The 18239-nt window shown below is 33.2% G+C and overlaps 1 protein-coding gene across 22 annotated transcripts in view; it reads right to left on the bottom strand.

Annotated features, from left to right (window-relative positions):
- Nucleotides 1–16716, bottom strand: part of ADGRL3 (adhesion G protein-coupled receptor L3) — a 682677-nt gene extending 665961 nt beyond the window's left edge. For all 22 annotated transcript variants that reach the window (XM_049092995.1, XM_049092994.1, XM_049092973.1 and 19 more), the window contains exon 1: nucleotides 16646–16716. The gene's annotated coding sequence lies outside the window, so the exon portion shown is untranslated. The remainder of the gene's footprint in view (nucleotides 1–16645) is intronic.
- Between the last annotated feature and the right edge of the window lie 1523 nt (nucleotides 16717–18239).

The following is an 18239-nucleotide window of genomic DNA, read 5'->3' as shown; positions in this document are numbered from 1 at the left end:
TTAGACATGAATGCCTAATATATGATTTGTCATTTAAAAATTTGATTTTATACTGGAAACAATCTGCTTTCAAGATTACATCATGAGCCATATAATACACTTTCAAAGTCAGTGCTAAACTAGTCAGCAGTGCCCTTTATCAATTAATATTAATTCCTAGTATGAAAAATATTTTTAAAACAATCTTATTCATTAGTTTCACATAGTTCATTTAATGCTATTTATCTGTTAGTAAAGATCTGGCTATTAAGTAAGCAATTTTTACTTCAAATTCCATTTTGACATTTGAATAAATAATAATTTTAGTAATCTCTGTCTATAGACAATATCGATTTCCGTATACTTTCTACGTACAAGTAAGGGATTGTCCTCTCCTATAAATGGTCCATTCAGAACTTTTATTTCTCATTAGAATATGTGAATAAATTCAAGTTACCCTTGTATAAGTTATTCTTCCCTTTTCCCCCAAAAAAGAATGAAGGAGAAAAAAGGACTGGTGTAGGGAATGTGCAGAGGGGGACAGGGGTTAGAGAGACAGTTATGGAAGGAAAAAAAGCACATGCAAAAGTGAAGAGGAGAAGAAAGATAGGATTTCTTTATTTACATGTTCTCTACACAAAATCTGATATGGTTATTTAAATAACTATTAGATTTGAAAGGTCCTTTGAATAAGTCAGTTCATATTTCAGGAGCATATCAAGTAAGTCAAACATGTAAAAGTTAAAAAAAAAAAAGGCATTCTGCATCAGGGACCCCCTAAATGGAGCCGGAGAATAAAGGTGTACAGAGGAAGCCAAAATGAGAGAGTGGTCAGCCAGAAAGACGTAAAAAAGATATTATTTTACTATGTAATAGTGAATCAGATTAATATTTATAGACAGGATTATTACAAATTAAACTTGCTCAACAAGTCTGGATGAAGATTTTAAATATGAAATTCTTTTTCTTTTAAGATTTTATTTATTTATTATGAGAGACATGGAGAGAGAGAGGCAGAGACACAGGCAGAGGGAGAAGCAGGCTCCATGCAGGGAGCCCGACGTGGGACTCAATCCCGGGACTCCAGGATCACGCCCTGGGCCGAAGGCAGATGCCCAACTGCTGAGCTACCCAGAGATCCCTAAATATGAAATTCTTTACTATATTTTAAGAATTAAAAGATGAGAAAAAAGATAAACTAACTTATCTCAATAAAATATTACATTATTTAGGTTGAACTATGATGCCATTTTACTGTCAACATATTTACAGGCTAATAATTCTCAACCCATGATACCTATAAAAAGTCTACTAAAATTGGTATTTTCTATCAATCAAAATCCAAAATTCAAAGCTCAATCCTCCTAATTTCTATCTTTAGAGTTTCAAAGGCTGTTTCTTCATTAGGAAATTAGTTTATCACATCCGCTTCAACTATTCCTTAATGTTAATTTATGGACATATCAACAAAGGGCACTGACAAATTTTCAGGATTGTATTTTCTATAAAACATTGTTCAATGATTTTTTTCTTAAGGCAAATACATCAAAACAAATATCACTCTGTTATTTCATCATGCAGAGGGCAGGCTATTGGATGTGACAAGGACTTCTAAATTATTATGTGAATGGTTTACTCCAAAAATTTCAACAGAGCATCAACTTACAAAGTCCAGATTTACTTCCCTTTTTAAAATACAGTGTGCTAATGGTGCTTCACTGACCAATTTATTAATCATATATTCCATTTCTACAACTACACACCCAAACCATCTTTGCAATAAAATCCAGAGAATGAAAATCTTTAATATAATCTTTAACGTCCTTCTTTGAAAAAAAGGATTTCTTTTATTTTATTCATTTATTCATGAGAGACACACAGAGACAGAGAGAGAGGCAGAGACACAGGCAGAGGGAAAAGCAGGCTCCATGCAGGGAACCCGACATGGGACTCGATCTCGGGACTCCAGGATCACGCCCTGGGCTGAAGGCAGCGCTAAACTGTTGAACCACCGAGGGATCCCCAGAAAAAAAGAAAAAAGGATTCTTAAAGAGATCCAATATACCACCTTTGGAGCCTGAAAGGACCAATTACTATTTTTAAATTTTTTTATGGGAGATTAGCAACTCCTGTGGCTATTCAAAGATAGGTACCTACATGTGGCACTAAGAAAATAAAAGAAACAAAACAGGACGAATCTCAACCAGCATTAGAAACACTAACTAACTCTAACTCTGTGGTGCAAAAGAGGGAGGCAAAGTTCATGAGGACCTAAATACTACCTTACTAGAAATTGAGAGGCAGAAAGATGCTGTGAAAAACATCCTAATGGTGGTCTCTGAAGCAGTTTTAAAAATCAGGACCTGGACACCTGGGTGGTTCAGTGGTTGAGTGTCTGCCTTCGGCTCAGGGCGTAATCCCAGGGTCCTGACCCAGTCCTGCATCGGCTCCCTGCGAGGAGCGTTCTCCCTCTGCCTATGTTTTTGCCTCTCTCTGAGTGTCTCTCATGAATAAACAAAACTAAAAACAAAAAAAAAGAAAGAAAGAAATCAGGACCTCCAGAGATTATGTGCTTTCACATTTTCATATCTTCACATTTGCCCCACTTTCCGTTTTGTTATCTTTGACTATGAGTATTTAATATTAGCCAGACCCACAGCAATGGAGAGTAATTGGATTAGTTACATCTGTCCCGTTCCTTAATTTATTTTGTGATTTTTTTGGAATTCAAAAAGTTTTGTGAAAAGAAAGCAAAAGTGTTACAGGGGGGAAAAAAGAGAGACTATATTGATATGGAAGAAAGAAAAATCTTGGGTTTAAAAGCCCTAACTTTATCTAATTTTGTAATAATTGCTGCATGATGATGTAATGATTTGATGACATTTTATATAAAAACGAATTAGAAACTTCATTATTATTGTATATTATTTTATAATTTTAACATTATATTAAAAAGGAATAATGAAACATAAATCCTTATTCTCCTAAACCAAATTTCCATTCCTCTCAGTAGTAACAGTAATATTATCTTCCTTATTAGATTAATAAACAATTACATAAATTACATGAACATTTGTTTCATAATATGTAGGACATAATAGATACCAAATTATATAAATTTGAACATGATAAGTATCAAGATAAAATAAAAACAGTGAAAGCACTATCCAAATATATGTTTTGGGGGTCAAGTTGTACCTTAATCTATTTATGGGAAAATACATGGATTTATAGTAAACTTATAGTTAAGTGCATTATACATTAACAACAATAAAGGTTTTCTTCTTAGATGAGTTACTTGGATGTGGCAGAGAAGACAGTGACTAGGAAAGCCACAAGTGTGCTGGGTTACTCTTAACTTTTACCTATACAACATGTTGTCAGAGATCAAAGTGCTTCAAATGATAATATACTCAAAAACTCAGTTCAAATCCATCAAGTTGGCGATAATTTTCCAAAGTAAGTCAGAATAGGAATTTTTCCTTCCAGAATAACATCACAAATGTGTTCAGTGTAACATGATATGTGACTAGTCCCATAAAAGTTTTAGAAAACCAAGTTTTGGTTGATATAGGGCATTATCAACAATAGTAAATTTAAAATCTTTAATATCATTAACAGGCCAATATTATAATTGAGGCTGTAGTCTAAATATATTAAACATGAATATACATAATGTGAAAAATAAAATGTTATTTTTAGAAGTTTAAACCTAATTACAAGTTCACTTTCTGCTACAGCTGAAGTTAAAAGAATTTTGTTACTGGGTATCATGTAGGTACAGGAGATGTGTCAAGCATTTGGGTGAAATGAACAATCTAGGTAGCACTTCACAAATAAATCCTTTCCCTTTTGGCCAAAACAGGCTATAATAAACATTATTTGAAATGTGTATCTCAATTCAAATGTGGTCTTCAATCCATGGTGAATAGTTTGATGAAGACTCCTTTAGTTCATTATTCCTTGTTTGTGTAATAGCATTAGCACAATGTGCCCTCTCAGAAAATGGATGAAAAACCTACTAGTGTTACTCTTCCTAAACAAGCAGTTGAGTTAATCTCTTCCATATCAATACTTCCCAAATTTTTTACAGTATTAAATTTACTGCCTGACATTCTAACTAAAGCCCATGCCAGTCAAAACATCTGCTATCCTACCATTCCTTATTAATTTCAAATAGGTTGCAATTGGCTACTTTTTAAATGAAACCATTAATTTATTGTGGTATTTTGCTGAATGGATTTCATAACCTGCCATAATCCTCATTTTTTTTCTATTTATTGTATGATTAGCCTCTTAGTATGTTTTACATGTGGCTAAGAAATAGTCCAGTCAAGATAGAAAGCACCTGAAATAGCACAGTACAGTGAAGCAAAGTTATTAGAAATAATCTGTATAGCCTTTGCCCACGGATAATTTTTCAGAACCTCTATACTCAGCAAAGGTTTTATGATACACTTCCTCTGCTCTTTTCCTATTAGTGATTCTTTTCAAAGGTGGTATCAGAGGGAATTACTGCTAAAATATTTACTGATAAATGTATAGCGATAAGAAGCATTCATTTTCTTTGGGTATTTATATATACCCAGAATAAATGTCAAGCTTTCGTTTTCAAATACTTATCACTAGATTATCCGTAAATGGACAATCCAAAAATATTGCTAATTCAGTGCATTTAATCAGGAATGAAATGAAATTGAAATGAAATAGAAATCTATTAAAACCTGTATGTATGGGAGAGTTAATAACACGGGAAGATTCCTCTACTCACAGCTGAGAACTCTGAGACACAATATAACAAAAAGGGTTTGTCTACAAAATTCAGTTTCTTCAAATTTACAATAGAGAGTTTATATGATTACACATGCATCACCACCAAGTTTTATAAAAATCTAGCCATTCACAATTTTTAGCAACAAAGCCAGCAAACAACTGCTTGCTTCCATTACACTTGTAAGAGGCAATTTGAGAAGTTACTCCCCAGGAATTAAATTTTGTGGATAAACATTTTAGCTAATTGCATTATTGTCCTCAGAACATTGAAGGCAGCACTAAGCCAAACCAAGAAATCCAATTTATTTCTTTTTTTTTTTCTTAAGCAATTAAATTCTCTTCCACTAACACATTTTAGGACTCAAGAAAAAATGCATATACTACATATTAGATGGATGGGAAAGATATAAAAGAAAGTTTTGTTTAAGTGTAAAATTTGTGTTTTAAAGAAGGGAAAATGTTGTCCCCCTTGGACAAAATATATTCTAAAGGTATATATTTCAAAGTTTATATAAAAGTGCAGTGAAGAGAGTTCATTTGAACTTTCATCAGTGCCGAGACTTCTATTTGCCAACAGAATACGGAATACTGTAGATGCTAGTTATATCCTCCCTGCAATGTTTTTTTTTTTTTATCTGATTGTTTTACCCCCACCTTTGATCCATCTCTTACATTTCTAAGACATATTGCACTTTAAAACAACAGTATCACAATAATTCTTCATAATTAGGTCTCTACTAAATATTGAACAATATAAAAAAGGTCTCTTTATATATCCTTAAATTTCCTCTTAAGTATCTTTACCTAATACTCTATCACTCTGAAAAATTATCCTCCAGAACAGAGTATTCCCTATTCTCTAATGAGTACTCTGGCCCCGTCACCATTCTCTTAGAATTCCCATTCTCTTTTCTTGGTAGTAAATATGCAATCAGTTCTGCAAAGTTTTCCAAGGCCTTTTATTCAGAATTAATTACTTCCTTTTTCTCATGTTTTACTATAGTACTTAGCATATTGTAATATAGCTAATTGCGCATGTTTCTGTATCTCCAGCTAGATTTGAATTTTTTTTTAGGTTAGGAGAGCATAATCACTCCAGAAGACAGCAGAGGTCTTATACACACCAGTACTAAAATAATATGTGCTAAGTAAATGACTTTTAAAAAATTAAAATTAATATGTTTTAATCTTCATTCCTCTTCAAGATTTACGCCATTCCTTAGCCTTTGAAATATGTTACTTCATAAAGTAGTAGTTATTCCGCATTAAGCATATACAACCAAAACTGATATTTTTGAATTAGTCTCCCCTTCTTGTGAGTATTTAAGCTTTAAATTATTTCAGAAAATGCATATTTACTTCAAAAAAATGAGAATTTGTTATGAAGCTTATGTTTAATAATTAAGGGGAGATATGAATTAAATTTGTGTTGCCATTAGAAATTCCAGAGAAAACCACATATAACAATTCTCAATAGAATCATATAATTCTAAAAAATAGGAATATAAATTTATATTTGCTCATATTTACTTAATATAAAGCAAAATCCAGAATTTTTCAAGTTATGAAAGTTTTAAAAAACAATAGGGAAGTTAATAATTCTATAATATCCAAGGTTTCTGGAATACTTAGTGCATTTGTTTTTCAAAACACCAAAACTGGGGGGGACCTGGATGGCTCAGGCGGTCAAGCATCTGCCTTGGGCTCAAGTCCCAGGATCAAACCCCACGTCAAGCTCCCACTCAGTGTGGAGTCCGTTTCTCCCTCTCTCTCTGCCCTTCTCCCTGTTTGTGCTCTCTCTCTCTCTAATAAATAAAATCTTTTAAAAAACTACACACATCAAAACATTTTTTTTAAATTGCATGTACTCGTCAAAGTTTTAAAAAATGTATTTTATGTATCCATGCCTTCTGACAAAGTATATTAAACACACACACTAACTTTTTCTTCTCAATGATCCAAGATCATCACAGAATTGCAGCATCTTATTTTTTTTTAAAGCAAGAAGGTCCTTTATGGATAATCTAGTGCTGTCCTCACTAATTGGACAAATGAGAATTCTATAATCCAGAGAGATTATATGATGTTCCCTGGGTGTCATTACAACTTAATGGCAAGACCAGGCCTTGAGTAAAGGTAACTTGATCCAGAGTTCTTCCTAATAGGAACCACATTTGCAAAATGTGTGTAACGCAAAGGCTCTGAGATACTATAAAAACTGTGTTCTGTCATGTAACAATCCACCCTGTTATAGTTACTAAATTTTTTACTAATAATTTTAGTGGTTATGTAGTCCTCATTGTTAATACACAAAGTCAAAACTCATGGTTAGTTTTTACTGTATCTATTCTTGTATAATTTGGTAATACTACTCTGCCACAGAGCCAGCATAGTGGGAGGTGATGATCTGAAGAAAGACTCAGAGTCCCACAACTCTGCTGGCTCTTCAATGCCAGATGACCAAATTTGTTATTACTTACCACAAACTATTTTCTCATAAGGGTCTTTTCTATGTAAAAAGCACACGGGCTTTAGTTAGAAAAAAACACCTGAATTCAATACAACTGAATACAGCTGCACCCAGTGCAGAAAGGGTTAACCTTTAGTTTTGTGTAGTTAGTTGTTTTAGGGTAACTTACTAAAGAAAAAAGACATATTCTTAAAGAAAAAATATTTATTTATTATTTATTAAAGTTATTAATAAATAAATTATTAAAGTTTTATTAATAAATAAATAAATATCGTTGAAGGAAAAATCTTAAAGTCAGCATTTTTCCACTTGGATGATATAATTTTTCCTACCAAAACTCAGAGAGCAATAAAACCAGGTCCTGACTAGTCAGACTAGTGTGAAAAAATAACAGCACTTGAAGAAGACAAGTTTCTGCAATACATTAATTTAAGTAATAACAGTGTCACTTGGAATATAAATAAGAGAGGATCCCTGGGTGGCTCAGTGGTTTAGCTCCCGCCTTTGGCCTAGGGCATGATCCTGGAGTCCCAGCATCCAGTCCTGAGTCAGGATTGCTGCATGGAGCCTGCTTCTCCCTCTGCCTGTGTCTCTGCCCACCCTCCTCTCTCTCTGTGTCTATCATGAATAAATAAATAAGATCTTTTTTAAAAAAGAATATAAATAAAAAAGAAACAAGAACAAAATCCAGTAAGACAAAATAAAACTCAGAAATATTTTAAAAATCATGTATGTGCACTTATCAGGTTGACCCAAAGGTCCAACTCTTAGATATTTACCTCAAAGAAATAAAAATTTGTGTACACACCTACACACACAACATACGAATGTTTGTAGTAGCATTATTTTCATCAAAAACTAGAAACAACCTAGAAGTTCTTCAACAGGTAGATAAATGAACTGTGAGACATCCATATAATAGAATATTGCCCAGCCATAAGGAGGAAATGAATTATTGATATACTCAAAAAACAAGGATGAATCTCAAGGGCATTATGAAAAGCGATAGAAGTCAGTCTCAAAAGACTACTTACTGTAATAATTCATTTACAAGACACTCTGAAAAAGCTAAAAACATAGACTCAAGTATTATGGAATAAAGAACAGATTAGCAGTTCCTAGGGGTTACAGACAGAGGCTGGAATGACTACTAAGGGACAGCACAAGAAAATTTTGAGGTTATATAACTATTTTATACCCAATTATAGTGATGAAAACACAATTCCATATAAGCCTTAAATCTCAAAGAATTGCACACAGAATACAAAACAAAACAAAAACGTATAAGCATAGATAGATGTACAAATAACAGACATGGCTGCATGTGTATATACATTTGTTAAAATTCCTCAAATATTTACAATGGTTAATTTCAAACATGTACTCAATAAAAAGTTTTTTAAATGTATATACCTAATTTAAAAAGTCATAAAAAAATAAAAAATAAAAAAAATAAATAAAAAGTCATAAACAAATCATTCTCCTGGGGGAAAAAAGTAAAAAGCCAATAATGAAATGATTTTTAGCTTTTAGCCCTGGCACAAAATCCCAATCTATAAATATTTATAACATAAAGCAGGCTCTTTCCTCTTTTCAATATAGCATCCCTGATTCAATCAGAAATGAACAATCTTTTTGGAGCCATCATAATATTTTTTCACAATCATGTATCAAAGGCACTAGTGAACAGTTTAAGACGAAGATGTGGTAAAGTACAAGGATCAGGACATAAGATTCTGTCCTGGCCACTCCTAATTCAAGGTTTATGCATAAAAAAATAAGAAATAACAGGGACGCCTGGATAGCTCAGTGGTTGAGCATCTGCCTTCGGCTCAGGGTGTGACCCTAGAGTCCAGGGATCAAGTCCCACATCAGGTTGCCTGCAAGGGAGCCTGCTTCTCCCTCTGCCTGTGTCTCTGCCTCTCCCTCTCTGTGTTTCTCACGAATAAAGAAATAAAACCTTTTAAACTATATGAAATAATTGAATAAAAACATCACAATCCTCTTACAGATTTGACTGGACTAGTACTTTTCAAATATCACCCATATTCAAGGTTAACTAAGGATGTAAAAGGCTGTATATACATCCATACTGTTTACTCTCAACTAGTCTTTCTGTTTTATCTTTAAAGTATTGAGTTAAAGAATATGTTCAGGCATGTTCAAGATGAAAAAAACTGAAGGAGCCCTGTTTGCATTCCAAAAATTATGGTGGTCACTACACCTTGTTTGCCACAGCAGGAAAGGCATGGTGTTTAAAACAGACAGAGACTACAAAAAAAAAAAAAAAAGACAGGAGATGAAGAATGAACTTTGTTTACTCTGATCTCCAGCCTCTCTTAACACAAAACTTATCTATAATTATTTTGAGTGCTCAAATATTTAAAATTTTGTTTTTATTATTTTTTGCCGTAGTTTTAGGTATTTATTAGCACTGTTCTGAAGTGTAAATATTTTAGCTTTAGGTTAATGGGTCAGGTAAGGGCAGCCTGGGTGGCTCAGCGGTTTGGCACCTGCCTTCATCCCAGGGCGTGATCCTGGAGACCCAAGATCGAGTCCACGTCGGGCTCCCTGTGTGGAGCCTGCTTCTCCCTCTGCCTGTGTCTCTGCCTCTCTCTCTCTCTCTCTCTCTTCCTATGTCACTCATGAATAAATAAATAAAATCTTAAAAAAAAAATAATGGGTCAGGTAAGTGATGACATGTTACTTCATACAGAAATTGAAATTTGTAACAATAATCAAAGAAAAACGAAATTTTGATTCATAACTATTTTTCTGCCTTACATAGGTTTTAATTTCCTAAATGCAAATTTTTATCAGACATTTAAAATATGTTTAAAAATAATTAAAGGAAGAAGATGAAATATAAGCAATTTGACAGCTTATAAAAGTTGAAAGGAAATTTTAAGAAAATATATCAAAAGCTTCAAAAAAAATGAGTCATACCCTGGGACCTAGTAATTCTACTACTGAAAATCTATTTGAGGTAATAATAATCACCTATATATAAAATGCTGTATATAAATATATATCTCAATAGTACTTATGATAAGTAAAATGTAGTAAGATAACAGTGAAAAGCACCTTCTCCTTATATATTCATGTATATGTCTTTGTTTATTTAAAAGATAACTATGAGTATACACTATAATGGTAACCATAGATTCCTCTGGGTGTGGGACTATGAATAATTTAATATTCTCCCTTTGCAGCATTTTCTAAATTTTCTATAATGAGTATGCATCAATTTTACATATAAAATCTAATTAACATTTTAAATGATTAAAATTTAAATTGAGTACTTTTAATATATAAGGAGTTTCAACAAAATGTTTGGTGAACAGAGCAAAGTGCACCAAAAATACTGATCCATAGATAGTAAGTTATTGGTAATAACTTACTTAGCCTTTGTAAAACTCTATTTAAAAAGGTTTTAGTTTCATTTTTGGTGAAAAAGTAACTACTGTTGTTTTGCGTATACCCCACTTGCTGTTTACTGCTTCATGGCCCATTCTGTGGTTTAAGTAGTGGCTGACAACTTTTGCTTTGCTCAACTGACTGGCAGCTATCATTTGAATGCCAGACTTATCTTTATGCAAATTTCCAAAGGTCACCATTTATGCATGTAAATTCTGAAGGGCACTAACTCTACAGCTGACAGATTCTGACAGCCACTATATCTCCAAGAATGGAATAAGCAGGGATAACTGTCTGAATAATTAATGTGCTTTTACTCTGCCCATGGCCAGTTTTTACATCCTGTACTTTCTGACTGGTTTTGAAATTAATTAGAAAATGTAATTTCATAGCAAACCAAAACTTTTTTTTTTTTTTTACTTCTATTAACAAATGGTTTAAAAAAAAAAGAAATGAGACAGTGACCTTTGGCTTAAGGTGTTCATTAGTAGAAATCGCTCCTATCTAGAGACCTAAATTATCATCTAGCTCTGGATGTTATTTCTGAAAAAGCATTTATTATTATTATTGTTACAACTCTACTCTGCAAACCTCAGTGAATGGCATCACCGACCATTGGGTTGCCATTTCAAACCTGAGACTCATGGCCCTGAGACTTAAACCCTCACTACTGCAATGTACTCAGTCACTAAGACCTGTCAAATTTACCTTCTAGTCTCAAACAAATTACTACCATTCAATCCCCAGAGTTGCTGCCTTAAACCAGGTCTTTGTTATACCTCACCTGAGTTATTGCAAATAGTTCCCAGATAATCCTCCTGCCTATAGCTGCAGTCACCCACATTGTCTCCCTACCTTTCTAGTATCCAAACCTAATATCCACAAACAAAGCCAGTTGTCCAATATAAAAAGACATTTAAAACTAGAAATTAAAAGGATGCTCTAAAGAGAAAATATTTAGAATATTTAACCAATGGGAAGAGACAATAAACAAAAATATGTATAATGTGTTAATAGGGGATCTGGAGAAAAATAAAGGAGAGGAATGCAGAGGGTGCTCCCAAGCAATTTCAATTTTAAATATGATGTCAAGGGAAGATTGCCATGAGGATATTTATAGCCTAGGAAATAAGCAAGAGAAGAATTGTGATTAGTTGAGGAACCAATACGCTAAGGCTCCCAAGCAGAATGGCCTAGTGTGTTCAGGAAATACAATGAAGCCAGAATAGCTACAATGCAGAGGATACTAAAAAAGGAACAGGGTTCTAAGTGCTGTACAGTGAAAATGATGTGGCAAGGAAAAGAGAAGGCTGTCATAATTCTTTAGGGAACAGGAAACCGTGATCTGGATCAAGGTAATAGCTAAGGAGATGTTCAGAAGAAGGCAGACAGTATGTGCTGATGGATGTGCAATGTGTACAAAAGAAAATTCAAGATTCACTCCAAGGATTTATGCCTAAGGAATTAGAATAATTAAGCAAAGGCTTTCAGAGAGTGATTTTTCTGAATGGCCCTTATTGTTATTTATTATTTTATTTATTTTTAATTGTTTTATTATTCGAAAACTGTGATTTGACATTTTGTGGTTAAATCCACTCAAAGAGGTGCACTTGGGTGGCTCAGTTGGTTTCTTGATTTCACCTCAGATCATGATCTCAGGGTGGTTATGACTGAGTCCCAGGTCAGTCTCTGCGCTCAGCACAGAGTCTGTTTGAGATTCTCTCCCTCATCCTCTACCCCTTCCCCAGCTTGTACGGACTCCTCTTTCTCTCTAAAATAAATAAGCAGGGCAGCCCTGGTGGCTCAGCGGTTTAGCACCGCCTTCATTTTTTTTTTTTTTAATTTTTATTTATTTATTTATGATAGTCACAGAGAGAGAGAGAGGCAGAGACACAGGCAGAGGGAGAAGCAGGCTCCATGCACCGGGAGCCCGATGCGGGATTCGATCCCGGGTCTCCAGGATCGCGCCCTGGGCCAAAGGCAGGCGCCAAACCACTGCGCCACCCAGGGATCCCTAGCACCGCCTTCAGCCCAGGGCCTGATCCTGTAGTCCTGGGATCAAGTCCCACGTCGGGCTCCCTGCATGGAGCCTGGTTCTCCCTCTGCCTGTGTCTCTGCCTCTGTCTTTCTGTTTTTCATGAATAAATAAATAAAATCTTAAAAAAAAAAGAAATACCAGTGTTTTAAAAAATAAATAAATAAATAAATAAAATAAAATAAAATAAAATAAAATAAGCAAAACGTCTTTAAACAATCCATTGGAAAAAAAATAAAAATAAACAATCCATTGAGAGGTCATTTACAGTGGGAAATCTATCTTCTACAGTACATTCTTCCTTAGAGGTTCAAAAAATTATAGTTTATTTTACAAGCACTTAGTGTCTGTAGGGGCTTGAATATGAATAGTTCTATTTTAAGTAATATACAGTACAAAATTTTATTGGCCTCATATTAAAAATAAGGAAATTTTTAGTACAGAGAGGTAAGTAACACCTCCAAGGTCGTATGTAGTGTCTGTCTCCAAAACGTGATCTCTTTGCTCTGCTTTCTTTCAGGATCAGTTTTGTACTCCATTACGAAAATACAATGAATCTAGAAGTTCTCAGGGCTGATATGTGGCGGGAGGTAGAAACTACAGAAGGGCATAGGAGAACTTCCAGGGATGATAGATATGTTCTCTATCTTGGTTTTAGTGGTACTTACTGAGCCTTATGTGTTTGTCAAAACAGAATTGTGCATTAAAAAGAGTGATTTTATTATACATGAATTATACAAGAATAATCCAGATTTTAAAAAATAACGTAGCAAATATCATAAATTGACGTAAAATGATCTTAAATTGATATGGAAATATACATAAAAGAAATCTTTCATACAACATAATTTATTTGAATACTTTTTTGATAAAAGTATTATTATTTTAATGTCCTCTTCCAACAGTATTTACTGAGAAGGTAATACATTTTTATGGTAGCCACATAATTTTCCATGTGTGATTTTAGCCATTTTGACCATAGCAGAAAATTCTAGGCTTTCTCCAATGATTTTATTCCTCCTCTGAAGAAAATCTCAAATAAGACTTTTAACCATGTTAAAATTCAGTGAAAATTTCTAAATGACTAGATTGAATGTGACTTTAAACACTGCTGAAAAATCTCGTTATTTGTGCTCCAAAGGTTTTTAAGTCTTATAAGCATGTTGCTGAGGTTCAAAAAATTGAACCCTTAACTTATACTAAAGACAAAATTTGTTCTTAGGACAAGTTTAATCACTTATAATATGAGACAAATCCCTATAATAGTCTTCTTAATTAGTTTTTAGCTATCCATTACCATTTTTTGTTTTTTTTTAATGTATTCATCTTTTTTTAAAAGAGAGAGAGACAGCATGCAAGTGGGGGAGGAGCAAGGGAAGAGGATTTTAAACTGACTCTGTGCTGAGCACAGAGCCGGATGTGGGGCTCAATCTCATGACCCCGAGATTGTGACCTGAGCTGAAATCGAGTTGGACGCTTAAGCAACTGAGCCACCCAGGTGCCCTGCCAGTTTTTGCTTATTGTTGTTGTTATTTATTTGGGCATGTAGTAATCAAATAATCTTCAATTCATAATTTTTTCTTAATACTTCATAAAATCAATTGTCTAAATATGAGTGGTCTAGGTAAAAATTGACATCAATTCATTTAATTCGCTTATCCAAACACATGTAATATGAGTACACTAAAATATTTTGAAAACCAATCACTGCCATCATAATCCCATGAGATACAATCTGACTTCCATTAGGATGGCTATAATTAAAATAACAATGACTTTTGGCAAGAATAGAGTGAAACTAGAATACATGTCTGGTGAGAATGTAAAATGGTGCAAGCCCTTTGGAAAACAGTTTGTTAGTTTTTCAAAAGGTAAAACATTCAGTTACCTCATGATCCCAATATATATCCCCATTATATATTTAAGACAGATGAACACATATGCCTACAGGAAAACTTGTATATGAATGTTTATAGCAGCCATTTTATTCATAACAGCCAGAAATTATTAAAAAGAACCCCAATATCCATCAACTAATAAATATAAACAAAAGGTGGTATATCCATATAACAGAATAGTATTCAGACATAAAAAGAAATTATGTCCTGATTCACAGAATAAGGGTAAAACTTGACAACATTATGTTGAGTGAAGAAGGTAGGTGCAAAAGGCCATATATGGTATGATTCCATTTTTTATGGTAAATATATAGGTGCTAAAAGTATATTAGCCAGGGAACAGGACAAAGGGACAAAGGGAGTAACTGCTCATGGGTAAAAGGTGTTTTTTAGGAGAGATAAAAATGTTTTGGATGAGACAGTGTTGATAATTACACAACTCTGTGAATATACTAAAAAATACTAAATGGTATACTTTTAAAAGAGTAAATTAATGGTATATAAATTATATCACAATTAAAAAATGACAAAACAACAGTTAATCATTTAACACTATTAAAAAAAACATATCCTCTAGAAACTTCATTCTGTTCCCTGTAATAGTCATTACAATAAATATTGTAAGGCCTTAATGCTTTCTTATATTTTATAATGAAAATGAGTATTAAGGAGAGGTTCTGAAATTTTCCTCTCACAACCCTATAAATGCACTTAAGCACTCTGGAGACATCTTGGCTGGGAAATTAGGTGCTAGTCCAGCAAACATGATTATTGCATGGGCTGCTCCAAACCTACTTTTCCAGACTCATCTCCTAACTGTTCCACCACATGAGTAATACTTGAGCAACATCAGAAATATCAATCTTTCAATGGACATTCCTTATTCCTTTAAGTACACTTTAAAAAGCTATTCTGTTAGCTTGGAATGCATGACTTCACCTTCCCTGCCTCAACAACCCCTCAATGAATTTCATAACTTCTATGACGATTTGAAGAGCTTCCAGAAAAAGTGACTTGCTCCCACTTTTGTTTCCTTAACAGTGCGTCAGTGACTCATAAAATGTATACGGTAATTTCTATAAAGTTTCATATCTTTCCCACCAGCATTTAATGTCTCCAGAACAAGCATATCTAAGTCTCACATGGTAGAATTTTTTGAAAAAGATGATTGAATCAGTCTGTTTTTGTTAGTTTAACTAATTTATATCACTAAGTACCAAAAATCCACTTTGTATTCAAGATAGTTAAACGAAGGCCTGCAAAACTTATATGTTAATGTACAGATAAGCTAGTAAGCACAAATAAAGTACTAGCTTAAAGATTCAATCATATCTACTGTGGGAAATAGAAAATAATGTTTGCCTATGTGAATGAATGTGCTGAAGAAAGCAGTGGCAAAGAAATTAAGGCATAAATACGTATTAGAAGAAATATCCTGGAAATTTTAGCGCCTACAAAGTGAGTGCAATATTTTTATAATCTTTTTATAGTCTTAAATCACTTTTTATAGTCTTAGAGTAAAAAGAAGAGAATCTTTGAAAATAGTTTTATAAAAATTTATAATACATACCATTATATGAACAACTCAAAATTAAATGAACATGACATAATGTTAAAAAGAAAATTGGTATTTCTGCTTTTAAGCTGTATAATTATAATTGTCACTTCACAGAAATCAACTTTGGTAACTTCAAGAAGAAAGGAAATTCCAATTTTAGTGCTGGTTGATTAATATAAAGGCCTACTTGCCTTCAAATGATTTGCTGAAGAAGATGTAAATCATTTATGTTATTAATATATAACATATAAATTCTTTTTAATACCATATTTTTTGTTCATCTAGCTGGAGAATAATTCCTTAAGTGGAATTTTGTATATTTTTTGAAAAACAAAATTTACCTTTCTTGTGGACAAATTTTATCTTCCAAAAAATATGCAAAATCCATTTAAGGAACTCAGTGAACAATTTTCAATATGATCCTCATAAAAACATACACAAACTTGAATATAAACATTAAATACACTTTGAAATTGCAAACAATTACAAAACTGGAAAAATTAACTAATAGTTACCTTAATTTAATGCTCTTCAGTTGCTAAGAGTCCATGTTCTTTTCTCCGATTTACTGAACATTTAAACATTTCTGTAAAAAAAAAAAAAAAAAAAAAAACATTAGATGATGAGAAAAAATAATACTTTATTTTATGATTATATTTTTAGGACTATTAGAATATACTGTGTATTTCTTATTACTGATCAAGTGTATTTCTTCCCACAGTGCTTTGGGTATGACCATGGTATAACAAATTGATTTCAATTTACCAGTGAAACATCTTCCAACTATCTATTTTACTGTATCATTCACTGGGAATAATTAATGAGTCTGATAGATATGGGAATTTTAATATTTTCCTAATTACTAAAAGAAGATGCAAGGAGCACCTGGATGGCTCATTCGGTTAAGGGATTGACTCTTGATTTCAGCGCAGGTCAGGATCTTAGAGTCCTGGGATCCAGTCCCAGAGCACGCTCCATGCTCAGTGGGGAGTGTGCTTCAGATTGTTCCCTCGGCTCTGCCCTTCCAGCTCCTGCACTGCCTCTCTCAAATAAATAAAGAAATCTTTAAACGAAAAAAAAAAGTGTTCTTTCCAAGAAACTAGAAAATTTCTTAGAACTCACAGAACTTATTTTAAAAACTTGCATCTTCTTTGATATGTATTTTTTTAAAGATTTATATACTTATTTTGGAGAGAGAGACAGCATATGCACTAGCACGAGGAGGGGCAGAGGTGAGGGAGAAAAATCTCAAGCAGACTCCCTGCTGAGACAGGAGCTGGATATGGGGCTGGTCCCAGGACTCTTATGACCTGAGCCAAAATCAAGAGTCAAACACTTAACTGACTGTGCCACCAGGCACTCCTGCAAGAGACATGTCTAATAAGTCGTGGGATGTATTTAATCACTTTTTCCATTAGAACTGCTATGGGGGGAAAAAAAATGAAAAACACCTTATTATAGATCTTGCCACTTAATCATATATACAAATACAGAGATTTGGGATTGTGATTACATTGTAACTACAATGATTTACACAAAAACAGATTTTAAAAATAATAGAAAGGAATAAGTACAGAAGTAAAAGAATACTTAATATCAACATGCCAGACATTTTACCAAAACTGGAAAAAAAAAAAAAAAAGGTACTGTCCTTCAAAGATTTTTCTTTAGGATTTCAACTTTTCTAATGGTTCTGCACTGGTCATATCAAGTTTTGAACTTTCTGGTGAGTCCATGTAAGTGCTTTATATGAGCATCAGCTGCAACAGTTCATTATGATACTTAATATTTATTATGCTAGTAATAGTAATACGCTATTGGTAAAATGGTAAGTAATCGTGTATATGCCAAAACAATGACAAAATGTATTATCTATTCTATCATCTTGTCTCAAACGAATTAGATATATGCAGAAACTCATTAGCATAAAATTAAAATTAAGCTCCCCTTTATAGAAGCAATATTGATTACCATCAGATATATATGAAAACAAATTAATGTAAAAATATTCACTAATAAAGCATTATGGTTTGAGGATTTTAAAGTATATTTTTCCTAGTGTGTACCCACCCATATTTGGCCAATTAGTGAGGTTTTGTATCACAAGAG

The sequence above is a fragment of the Canis lupus genome, chromosome 13 (assembly GCF_003254725.2).
Source record: "Canis lupus dingo isolate Sandy chromosome 13, ASM325472v2, whole genome shotgun sequence".
In the NCBI taxonomy this organism is placed as follows: domain Eukaryota; kingdom Metazoa; phylum Chordata; class Mammalia; order Carnivora; family Canidae; genus Canis; species Canis lupus.
The sequence above is the reverse complement of the archived record's forward strand: the minus strand, read 5'-3'. Positions and strand labels throughout refer to the sequence as shown.